Source organism: Neofelis nebulosa, chromosome 7 (assembly GCF_028018385.1).
Source record: "Neofelis nebulosa isolate mNeoNeb1 chromosome 7, mNeoNeb1.pri, whole genome shotgun sequence".
In the NCBI taxonomy this organism is placed as follows: domain Eukaryota; kingdom Metazoa; phylum Chordata; class Mammalia; order Carnivora; family Felidae; genus Neofelis; species Neofelis nebulosa.
Window position 1 is genome coordinate 70,139,899 of NC_080788.1, and position 13,269 is coordinate 70,153,167.

The 13,269-nt window shown below is 36.7% G+C and overlaps 2 protein-coding genes across 2 annotated transcripts in view; one reads left to right on the plus strand and one right to left on the minus strand.

Annotated features, from left to right (window-relative positions):
• AVEN (apoptosis and caspase activation inhibitor) overlaps nucleotides 1-13,269 on the minus strand; it is a 200,127-nt gene that overhangs the window by 113,630 nt on the left and 73,228 nt on the right. The gene's annotated exons all lie outside the window — the stretch shown is intronic.
• Nucleotides 2,667-13,269, plus strand: part of CHRM5 (cholinergic receptor muscarinic 5) — a 98,630-nt gene continuing 88,027 nt past the window's right edge. Inside the window, exon 1 of the mRNA XM_058738299.1 lies at nucleotides 2,667-3,583. The gene's annotated coding sequence lies outside the window, so the exon portion shown is untranslated. The remainder of the gene's footprint in view (nucleotides 3,584-13,269) is intronic.

Sequence of the window (13,269 nt, forward strand, 5' to 3'; positions counted from 1 at the left end):
TGTGCCTTATTATATGCATCAGAAAGAACGTCAAGTTCATTTTTCTGAGACTTTCCCTCCTTCCCCTCATATGGGGGTGGGGGACAATGAGAGACAAGCCACCTGCCCAACTAGCTACTTGACAAATTAGATCTCTGAATAATACTATTCACAGGAACAACTCCATGCTTTTGGAAAAAATGATTCACACAATGGCTGAGGTGCACCTATTTTTTTGGTTCGGAACTCTACAGGGTCACTGCCTGAGTCACTGTTTTCCTATTAATTCAGTTTATAGTTAGTGCACTGGGAAATAATGATTGGAAATAGAGTGAGGACTTATACCCAAAATATACTCCTTATCTATTAGTCTAGTTCCCTCTATAGCCACTCTGTCACCAATTATACAGCGTTCTATAGTAAAAACTGCTTATTTGCAAAATGCCACCTAATATTGGTATTGTATTATAAATGATCAAGGGGGAAAATTACAGAAATGGCTTAGGAAAAAGAAGCCTTTTCCCTTTAGTTTATTTGTATTTAATGGTCATAGTAACTCTTTCACAAACTTTCAATAAAGCACATAGGTAGGTAATAAAGCACGTACACTGCTTGTTCAGCAACATTTAAGTAAGGACAAGGCTTTCAAAGGGATTGTTTGAGAATATAAGAAAGTGCTACACAAAGCTACCAAACAATCATGTCATAACATGATATGCAGCAGGAGACAGAGCCTTTGGAGAGCAGTATTATTCTATAGGCTTCCACAGAACTGGAAGCATGGTCCTCAATAGTGACTTTGAGCCTAGGTAGAAGTTCCATCCACGCCCATTCAATGGCTCCCCATATTTCACCTTCCCCATTCTCATTCATCTAGCCAATTTAAAAGATGGAGACAGAGGAAGAATGGGTGGGATCAGAGAGAAACAGAGAATCCGAATGAGAACCAATTTCAGTGGGGTCCAGTGCCCCACACAGTTATTTCAGGAACTTATGTTACTACATTCCAGGAAAACGCAAGTAGACTGCCAAATGCTCTGCGTTTTCAAAAAGGAGCTGGGAGTTCCAGTCTTACAGGAAAATAAAAATTCACACTAAAAGGAAAAACCTGATATTATGAGAAAAATTATAAAACAATTTATATAATTATGTATAATTATATAATATTAGAGTCACTGGTTCTCATCAACACAATGGCCCATTTGATTTTTACTTCTCTATTTTTAGATCTTCACAGAACTCTAAGTCACATTCAAACATTGAAACTTGGTTTAATAATCAATGGTTTGAAACTTGGGAGTATTTATTACAACAATGTTCTACTGTGTTTGATAAGGTAAATAAGCAAGATGGTCTTTTTCAGCAATTAAGTAGAACTGACCCTGGAATTTGATTGAATTTGCCCAGCCTAAAAGGTAGACTCAATAGCTTGGGGCAGAATTTTAGACCTCATACTCCAGAACAAATCATGAAAAACTTGCAGAGTAATGAACCTAACCAACAGCTAGTCATAACCACAGAAAATTACATTCCTTTTCAGCTATCATTACCGTGCATAATGTTAAGTGGGCAAGAGTTCAAGAAAATATTCTGGAGATATGTTCTCTTATCTAGATATTCCTATTATAAATGTGCATAGAAGACTGCTATAAAACTAAATTTTATTTCTTCATTACATGTGATCTAAATTAGTGTTTAAAATTCTAATGCCTAACAACTAAATATATGGACCCTGCCTAGATTCTAATTCAAAAAAAAAAAAAAAAACAAACCTGGTCAAGACACCATCTCTGAGACAGGAGAAATCTGAAACAGGCCGGATATCATATGACCCCGAAGAATTATTAACAATTAACCTCATTATTAACGACTGTTCATTATAATTACTATTAGGTGTGATAACGGAACAGTGGTTATGTGAGGTGTCCATACATGCTAATGTATGTAAGGATGGAATGAGATTTGCTTTAAAATGTTTCAACTAAGAAAAAAAAGTTAAACGAAGCTAACATGGCAAGAACTTGGTAATTGTTGAATCCAGGTAATGGGTTGATGGAAGTTCATACATTATTTTTTCACAGTTTTGTGTAAGGTGAAGTTTTTAATAATTTTAAAAAACATTTAAAAAGCATTTATTGTCCTGAAACACCCCTGAAAGGACTCTATGAAAAGGTAGGAAAAGGAAAAAAAAAATCCTGTTTTATTTAAAAAATGAAGTACAAAAATTATAAAATTGACACTTTTTAGATCTATTCTTTTATACAGCTCCTCAGAATTCCATATAATATTTTTAAATAAACACCCTGCTAAAATTTTATACTAAGTGATGACTCATAATGTTCTATTCCAAAGCAACAAAATGCATGTGCCCAAAAGACATGTAAAAACAGGTGTGCCTTTTCACAAAAAAAGCAGCCTTTTCCCTGCTACAAATTTTTAAAACTCACAATATATTTTTCTATCCCATGGGATTTTTTAAAATTATGTTCCTTCTTTAGAGAAAACTAGATTATGAGAAAACAGCTCAGCGGAATTTCTGCAAATAATGCAAAGGTAAAATACAGAGTACTTTCTTCCAGCCAAAAGGATGAACAGGAGGAAAACAATGAACATTTTCACCAGCATTTTGGAACCTTATTCCAGCTCCCTCTTTGCTCAGCTCTTTTTTTCCTCCCCAAATTCGTCACTTAACTGCCTGTCAAAACAACTCTTGCCCATTCTACCTGATCACATTCCAGAGCTGCAGCTCTTTCTGGATTCTCTTCACAATGACAGGCTGCTCAGAGAGCACCTATCAAACTGAATATGATCATCGGCTCCTTCCTCTTTTCCTTTCAGGGCATACTGCTGTCCATCAGAAGTAATTAATGGGTTTATTATGTATGAAAGCGTCATCCCATCAGTTTGCTGTCTGGTTTGAATAGCTCCTATCAGCTCTTCATTCATGCCAACTATGCTCACTGTCCGGAGGGATGATAAAGCCATACCTTCTTTGGATTTTCCCCTCGCTATTCACAAAACAGTGTCCCAGAACTATGTGTTGCAGAGGCACAAGGAAGACAGAAGAGACCCCCTTATCCTCTACAAAAAGGAAGCCAGTGGACTGAAAAGTTGGTCAAGGGGAACACAAGGAGAGCAAGACAGTGCAAGAGAAGATCCGAGAGAGATCCAGTCCAAGTGATTTTTTTAAAGCAACTTGATCCGGGGGCACGTGTAATGCTGAAATATGGACAGCAGAACTTTTCCAGAAGGTAAAAACATCTATACGAGGACCCTGGATTTCTCACTGCTGAAACATTCAATGAATTTTTAGTAAGTTCTGAACGCTCAAGTTGTCTGTGGTCAGATCAACTGCTGTTACCAGATAAAGAAAGGCAAAACTCACCCCTTTTCTCTATAATCCTATTCAAGTGGAATCTTCATCTATTGCGTGCTGCCCTAATGCTACAGGATTACCAGGAATGCAGACAGACTGACACTGCATGAAATAAAACACAGTGGTGAACGAAAACACGCAAGCCAAGTAGAGAAGGCATTTCAGGTACCGAAGCTTACTATTTCCAGCCAGAATTAGATTATTGGGCTTCACACACACCACTGCCAGGTAAGATCTAATTTTATAACATTACTTTCTATCCTGACTACTGAAACTGAACCTGCTGAATGCTGTGCACGAGCCACTAGATTTGAATTTCATGCGACCTTCCCTTAAGCTTTATGCAGATTTAAGCCTTGTGAGGTAAACACTTGCTTTTACTTATGCTGCATAAAAACTACTCATTCGTAACTAGATAAAAACATCCCCAAAATCTCATTCATTTTTCATTGGATAGGTCCCATCTTTGTCTTCATTTTTAAAATCCCAATTTAGTTTTATTTAATAGCTTGAAAAACATGCGTGAAGAGAACCCTGAATGGGGCACGAGAGCCATTCACAGATGCTATATACCAAACATATTCAAATGAAATTTGATTCCCAGGGCACTTGGTAAAACAAAAATTAACGCATTTTTAATATTTCTATTAATGCAAAAGAAGAAAGCTCAAGAACTGATTTTTACCATTACAAAAAAAAAAAAAAAAAAAGCTGTGATGTCACTCTCATTCACCCTCAAGAAAAACAATCTCTAGCAAACTAAAAGGCAGCACCACAGTAGAATGATATTCATACCCTAACAGTAACAGTACTGGGCATTTTTGTGTTAACAGACTAAATGAGGACATTTTTATGATTTAACAACAGAACAAAAAGATGTCTGGTGTCTTAGTACCACAAAAGCTCTACCTCAGATCAATGGTCCAAACAGCAAAATGTAAAGAACTACTGGAACCAAAGAATTTTAAAAGGTCCAAGTGCCTTTTAGAAATTCCCTAGAAATCACTCCATAATGAGACTTCTAGAGAGACTACCATATATATTTTTTTTTTTTAAAGACACACACACACACACACACACACACAAAACAGGACAGTCAGAATTTTAATTCCTTACATAGATTTTTAGGCAAAATTCAACTATATTGGTTTGCATATAAATTCAGTAGGAAAAGTTCAAAGCTTAATCTTTTCATAAAGAAACGCTAAAATAAATAATACATTTCTATTATCTTAGAAGACAAGAGATAAGGGAAACAATAAAAGCAAATCACACCTAACAATAGAAATGATCTGATGATACAAGGAAAGTTATCAGAGGTAATTATGCAGTACCTGCCAAAAAAAAATTTTTTAAGTCAAATTTGAATTTCTCTTCCATTTCACTAAATTATTTCCTTTTTTCAAAGCTTTAATTAGTAGAGTGAATTACATGATACTTTCACTCTTTTCAAAACAGTCTTTAAAGAACCTTAAGTATCATCATTTGCATCTGAAGTCATTACAGAAATTTACTTATCATTTTCTAGCACCAAAGGAAAGCAGCAACTTATGTACAAGCAGTCATGGTATAATGCACCAATTTATCTCAGAGAAAAAATCTTTATTTTAGAAATTTCAAATTACTTCCTTTGTATACCAGCCCTAACTAAAAATAGTTTTTTACCTACATCCAGACTTACCTGAACCCTTAAGGATTCTTTGCATCTTTTTTCTCCTTATTATAATATCCTATTTTGCAAACTGACATGCTTTGAAAATATGCCTACCTTTTGTAAATGAAAAATATCATTAGTTGAACTCATAAATAAGGTTTTGGGGGTTTTTTAATTAACTTGGGCAAAATATAAGATTAACACTATTATGCTCAAACAATTTGCTTCCAATAAACAGAACTGAATGGGGCATAAAATTATTCTTGTGAAGTTTCCTAGATTTTATTTACTCATTATTGATGTACACCAGTTCAGGGACTTTTTGCTTCCATGACTTTGAGGATGGTGATGGGTAAACAGACATGACCCTCGTCCTCTGTAGCCCTTGTAAGCATCTGTCCCAATTTCTCTTCATTTTCTTTCCCATCTAAATCAAGGGTTTTTTTTTCCCAATAATGATTCATTCTGAATAATAATTACTGAGGTTTAAATAACAGCTTTCAAAAAAAATCTACAGCAATTTGGAATAATCTACATTTTCCTCTTCATTTTAGTGAAAAAGTGAATAAAAAACATTAACTACCTTTTAACACATCATTTGTAACACTGAAAATTGCTTCCACTTCAGTATCTCATGAGTACAGATGGACAAGGAATTTTATGTTAGTACCTGAAGATTTGGTTTATTTATGGGAGTTTTTCCCTTGTGTTGATACATTTAAGACTTAAAGAGATTTTGAACATTCTTGGGAAGTATTCAGTGGTTGCCTACTTGCGTCTGTGTAATTCAGAATGTATTTTATGTCCACGTATTATATAAAAGTATCATAAAAGTAATATGATTATGTAATATTGGATTCTTTCATAGAAATGAAGCAAATATTCTGGCTACCATATCCTTACAATGATATCTACCGCTATACCCATAGATTCTGCTCATTTCAAATCATCCAAAAGTTATAAACTTTTTGCTTAAACCATGAGAAAATAAAAGTAGGTACATATGTCAAAATAAAGTATATCCATTTAGTGCCTTGGTTGGCTTTTTTTAGACTGGTATGTCATTTTTGCCTGAAACAATAAGCAATATAATTTTGCATCTGAAATTAGAAACATACTTAAAATTCATTTTCACGTGTCAACATCTAACTCAAAGGGTCTGGCACTACATAACATTTTTTAAACTCCATAAAAAGGTATTTACAGATACCTGCATTATTATAACTCCCAAATTTTTACTTAGAATTTTTGAAAGAATTTCTCTCATTCCAGTATAATGGTGAAGTTTTTCAAGCTTAAGGCAAAAGGATAATTCAACTAGCCAGTATATTTGCTCCTCATTGTGGTTAATTTTATGAAATGACCAAATCTGAATAAGGATGATGGTTCATCATGGAGATTCATCTCCTCTCCAGCTTCTTCCTGCTGAGAGAGAATAATCTTTGGTTTGTGACATCACAGTCTGTAGCTGGAGAAGTGGCTGTGATATCAAACAGAAGATTATATCCTTTCAGTGTGAACTAGCTGCAAAAGAGACACGAGCAGTGTCATTTCAAGTCATGTCACAGAGACACTAAAGAGACGCACGACAGGAACTGAATGAGAGAAGGATGCTTTCATTGCATTTGTCACTTGTACAGCATCAACTATTAAAGATAAAAGCACCATTTCACAGTTTACTTCATTAATAATTTAAAAGAGAGAGTAAACACTGTGTTAATAAAACTCACAGACGACAAAACGGAAGGGAAGAAAATACCAGTCAACAGTCAGACAATAATGGAAAAAGAACATAGAGGAATTGGTGCAAAATTTCACCCTGGTCCCAAGAGAAATACTGATACTACTCAGGAAATTGAGAACATTATCAATACTCCCAAAATAGGAATGAATTTCTCCAAATGAGAAAGGGACTCCTAAATTATACAGTGATCCCATGACTTAAATTAATGAGTGTATAGCATATGAACTAACATGATAACATTGGGGCTCCTTAAGAACATTAATTAAGAAAATATTAACTCGGGGCGCCTGGGTGGCTCAGTCGGTTGAGCATCCGACTTCAGCTCAGGTCACGATCTCACACTCTGTGAGTTCAAGCCCCACGTCGGGCTCTGTGCTGACAGCTCAGAGCCTGGAGCCCGCTTCGGATTCTGTGTCTCCCTCTCTCTCTGCCCCTCCCCTGCTCATGCTCTCTCTCTGTCTCAAAAATAAAAACATTTAAAAAAAAATTTTTTTAAAGAAAATATTAACTCATAAAGTAAAAGGAATATCTCTTTAATAAGGAGAATGACTGTGTTCTATCAAAGTCGTCACCAAAAATTTGCAAAAATAAGTTGGGAATTAGGGTTCAACAAAGAAGAAACATGAGAGCTCCTCTTACGAACACACACACATATACAGACCATCTCTCCTGTATCTCTTAGGCAGCTCTATCTGCAAAGGACAAAGCACAACTCACTGAACACACGTAGTTTATCCTTTGATGAGTTGCAATAGCCCTGGTGCAAAATATGAGTCACGTGTGTCTTAGACTCCTACATTCAGAGCCTATATAAAGATTCTATGTTAAAAATAATAAGAACTCCATAAATAATTACAAGCCAAAATGACATTTGTTACCTACGGTTACAGTTTGCTTGAAACAATGGTGTATTCGAGAATTATTAAAGCATTTATCCAGTCCTATATACTGGCTAATTACTACCAGTTTATTATCAACAGTTGTTTGACGATCCTGCCATCCTCCATGTTTCACATGGCACTGGAGGCATTAGCAAAATAACTCAAGAATCCAGATCAATCAGAAAACATTACTTTTATAAACCTCATAGTTTGAGGTTACACTGTTGTCATCAGAATACACCAGGCCTTCCAGTTTATTGTTCATCACTATATATAGGTTGCATTAAATAATGTGCTTTGAGTAGTAAAAGTCAGCTTCCAGTTCAATTATTCCAATAAAGACGTTTAGCTGTCTACAGAATTTTCTTGGTGCAACAGCGCAAATATGCTGGTTGGTGCAAAATCTCCATCTATCAGGCTTAGAATATAACATGGTTCTAGTCCAAGCCTTCATCCACTACAGGTCTTCCTTCATCTGTGCCATAAGGACACAGTCCTCTGCATGCACTAATTGTGGGTAACCTGTGGTAATACCTATAGAAGAGCTGTCCAGGAACTTCCACAGCACTTCTGGTAACACCTCTTTTATAATACCCTGTTACATTGCATTGAAAATCTATATAGGGGCGCGTGGGTGGCTCAGTTGGTTAAGTGTCTGACTTCAGCTCAGGTCATGATCTCACAGTGTGCGAGTTCGAGCCCCGCGTCAGGCTCTGTGCTGACAGCTCAGAGCCTCGAGCCTGCTTCAGATTCTGTGTCTCGCTCTCGCCCTGCCCCTCCCCCACTCGTGCTCTGTCTCTCTCTCAAAAATAAAGAAACATTTTTTTTTAAATCGATGTATAGGGGCGCCTAGGTGGCGCAGTCGGTTAAGCGTCCGACTTCAGCCAGGTCACAATCTCGCGGTCCGTGAGTTCGAGCCCCGCGTCAGGCTCTGGGCTGATGGCTCGGAGCCTGGAGCCTGTTTCCGATTCTGTGTCTCCCTCTCTCTCTGCCCCTCCCCCGTTCATGCTCTGTCTCTCTCTGTCCCAAAAATAAATTAAAAAAAAAAAAATGTTGAAAAAAAAAATTAAAAAAAAATAAAAATAAAAAAATAAAATCGATGTATATATTTATCTTGCCTACTAAGTCTGCACCCTCCTGGGTGACGACCTCAGGAATGAGGACCACATCTCATACATTTCATTATTCCCAAGGAAAGCACAGAACTTGTTACTCAATAGCTTTGTTAAATGAATGTGAAAATGTACCTTAATACATCCTCAAGTATAATCTCATCAAAAAGGGGGATGAATGATGATTCTAAAATATATCCCAGCTTCACTGGTAATGAGAAAATAGGACATATACAGAAAAGTCTCCATGTTGGGAACATTTTGGAGCAGTGATTCTGAAATAATAGCTACAAACAGATCTGGTCTGTTAAGTATACTATATGAGACCATGAGGTGTACAAATACAGGATTGTGAATTTATCCCCTATACTTTTTCTGGGAAATTAAATTTGCCATACCATGCTATGATCTAGAACTTCATCAATTGTTCAAAAGGATCTAAATTGGCTTTGCTATCAAAAAGTGATTACAGAAGAATCTGGATAAGCACTTTGCAAGAGAAATTGAAGAGATACAGTCAGTTTTCTGATTCATTCAAAGATGAGAGTGGAGGAAGTGACATATTTAAATATCTTTCGTCTATTTTGCGTTCTCTGGGCATGAGGAATAAATCTATACAAGTATCTCAGTCAAATTTTCTTCAAGTTTGAGAGCCATGGTATCATCATGATTGATCTGTTAAATCTATGTCAACAATGGTGATCTCTTCCAAAGCATGCTGCACATTATCCTCTATGACAGAAATCAAAGTAAGAAGGTATTCAGGTAGGCCAGCATTGTTCTAGAATTCATCACCATGCGTGTTGGGGTGGAATCAGCTACAGTCTCTAGAAATGCTCAGGGCATGTGGACGAACGCCTTTATTACATCCAGTTTGATGTTGGGTACACAACTCAAGATATTTTTGAGTTTTGACATCCCATCATTTTCTTTAGCAGTGTTACATTGTTTCAAACAAGATCTTAGATAAAACATCAAGACATAAAGCACATAAAAAGCAAGACCTAGAGCATGTAAAAACCTCGTCGGGTCCAGATAGAAAGCACAGAGCCCTGCTAGCTGAAAGACCCCTTCTCATCCCATGTCTCCTATACTCTCCCCTCCCCACACTTCTTAGAGCAGCTCCTGAGGTATATTTGTTGTAATTGTTCTGCCATCTAGAGGATCTTCAAAGGTATTCTCCAATTTAACACATGTATTTGATTCCATACAGACACTGCCCAATACTCTAAAACTCCTCATTTGAGTTATGTCAAGCAATAGCTTTTTCTAGCCCAACTGGGCACAGGTTGCAAAACACTGCTGCTTAGACATGCAGAATGCTACTCAATCATTCTGTTGTCTCAACAATGATCAAGCAACCAAGACCTAGGATTCAAATAAATTACAAGTAGATAAACAAGGATTAAACATCATCTATAATTTGGGGCACCTGGCTGGCTCAGCCAGCATAGTATGTGACTCTTGATCTCACGGTCGTGAGTTTCACCCCCACCCCCACCCCCGCAATGGGCATAAAGTTTATTTAAAAAATTAATTAAATAAATGAAAAACAAAAAAAATGCATTCTCCTGTTCTTTGTAAAATAAACAAACATCTATAATTTGGGTTAAGATATCCCAGAAACAACTAAAATTAACAAAATCTCAGAAAATTATATCATTTGCAGTCAAGAAGTAAGGCATGGAAATGAAACAATGAGAATTTGTCATAATAGGAATCACAATTCAGTGTGAGAAATCAACAGACTTTAATTGTTGGAAATACCAAGAGGCCCCCTTCATAATATTCTTTCACCTATAACATTGTGCTAAATATCTTAGTTTCCTTTAGGTAAATTCCAGGTTTGTGGGCTCTTGTAATTTACTTGACTTTGAGAGTGAGACAAAGCTCAAGTATTTAAACTGGAAACCATGTATAACTAAATGTTACGTCTAACAGGGTACATTGGACAAAGCAACCTTTCCTTTTCGAGAGGAAATATTTTCCATCCCCCAAAAAACATGCAATTATGGTGACCCACCGGTTATGTTATTGGTTTCTATTCATTGATCATCTCCAAAACTATTTCTTATTTACTAAGGAATTCTATAACTATTATTCCAAAATCTCAAATGATTCTTATTCTGAAGCCAATATCCCAAGTGAGCAATGTCTCTTTTCCCCCTAAAATGCTTTAAAATATTTTGAAATATATTCTTGAGATTCTATTTATTTTAAAATATTTCATTATGAATTATTTCAAGCAGTTGACCAATAGCCATGTACTTACCACCTAGTTTTAACAAATATCAATTTTTGCCATTTTTGCATCAGATTATTTTTATGGTTACTCTATAAAAAAAGAAGAAAAGCTCCAGTAGAAAATACAACCTTACAACTTTATGCTTTGAGATAACTATGTCAGGAGCCAGTTATCATTTATACATCTTTATTAAGATTTTTAAGTGAAGAGAGGGGACTTTTGTAGCCATAATTATACAACCATCTTCCTGATAAAAATTTTACATTAGTGTAAATACCAAGACAGAGACAACGACATTTTTTTGAAATATGTACCCTTCCCACCTCAGATACCCAGATACCATTTTGAAGCAAATGTCCTAGAGGATAGACCCATAGACTAATTTCTTTTTCCATACCCTCCCCACCCCCTCTCTGTGCCAGGCTCCTGTGGTGTAGTGACATCCTGGATAGAAGTAAAATTATCAATATTACATGGTTCCTTGAGAAGGAAACCAGTTCTCACCAGTGATTTCTTGTGTTGCAAAGACCTACCTAAACTCACAAAGACATAAACTATTTATAGCGAAGTTAACATCTTGTAAAAAGTAAATAAATAAATAAAAATGTATTTTTGGCTCAAGTTGGTACCAAAGAGCTAAGAAGGTTGAAAATGTGCATCTCCTCACTCTAAGGACAGCCAGAAAAATTCACCCACTCTCCTTTTTAGAAACAAAAATCAACAAAAAACACAATAATAACTACATACAAAGGGAACCCAGAGGCTGGACTCCTTACAGTCAAGACAGGGAAGCAGTGCCTTCACTTTAAAAGAGGCTGTTGCTCACATACTGCTACCACAGAAAGATCATCTGAGTGACATTTCAACAAATGCTGAAGATCCAACAGATTCCAATAAATCACCTCTTCCTACTCTCCCTTTATCTTTGTTTATAAGCAAATAAACCACTGCGTATCACAATAAATTCCAACTTCACGTTCTTTCATTCAGGACGATGTGACTGAAGACTGACAGTCAGGCTGCTGTAGCCCAACCCAGTGGCCTCGCGGAGCACAATTCCCGTGTGCTCTCCCTCCTCAAGGATGCTTTGAGAGAAACAAGGGTCCAGGCATATTTTCCTTCTCGTTACCTCTCTAGATCTATGTCTGTGAAATTCTCACCACTGAAACTCTTCAACTATTTCTACAAATGGAGAATCACAGGTTCTCTATTATACTCTAAGTTTCCAATAATACGATCTTGGGGTAACCTAGTCCTCCCTGTTAAAGTAGCCAGGCTTAAATTAGAAAGATAATTTCAAAAATCACCACTCCTATTTAAGGCTATAAACGAACTGATCCAGAAAAACCTAGGGATCAGAGTTATGATGAGAGAAGGAAATTTTTCTGGAGGCAGAGACCCAATGCAGACTGGCCATGCCAAATAAAGTGGTATATACATATTAATAGTATTTCCTAAACACCCCCTGAACAAGTTGTGGTACTAGACTATGGCAGATCCTTTGTAGACAGAGGAGGTATCTAGAGGCATTTAAAAGAAAAGGAAAACATGGGGCACCTGGGTGGCTCAGTCGGGGTGGGCGTCTGACTTCAGCTCAGGTCATCATCAGCAGTTCGTGAGTTGGAGCCCCCAGTCAGGCTCTGTGGTGACCGCTCAGAGCTGGGAGCCTGCTTCAGGTTCTGTGTCTCCCTCTCTCTCTGCTTGTCCCCCATTCATGCTCTGTCTCTCTCAAAAATAAACGTTAAAAAACTTTTAAAAGAAAAACCTATTTTAAAATTGGAAACAAAAATACTGAAGTGAAAATTAAATTATACTGATTGGTTCCTACAGTGTCTGAGAAAAACAGCCATCAGCCTGTTTTTTTCCTTTCCCATGGGTCCTACACTCAAGAAACATTAGAAGGATTTAAATCACAAACAGAAAACCCAGTGGAGTAATAATATTCACTTTTACCCTGAAGTCCCAAGTCCCAACTCTATCAAGAGCAAATGAGGAGGAAGAGGAAGAAAGAAGAGGAAGAAAGGAGAAGGAGGAGGAGGAGGAGAAAGAAATGTCCATGTCAGGTCACAGTAGGGAGTAAGGGTAGCAGAACAAGATGGGCCAAAAAGCAGATGATAGGTGGGAACTTTTGGCTTATACAACCCTCCAGGTTTTTCATCCTACATGAACCTGTTTAGGAAGGTCTATATACTTGAGAATATCCACAATTTTAAACTCTGAAAAAGTCACTTCTACTTCCACTCTACATACCACTCTGATTAAAGTTTGCCCCAAAGGA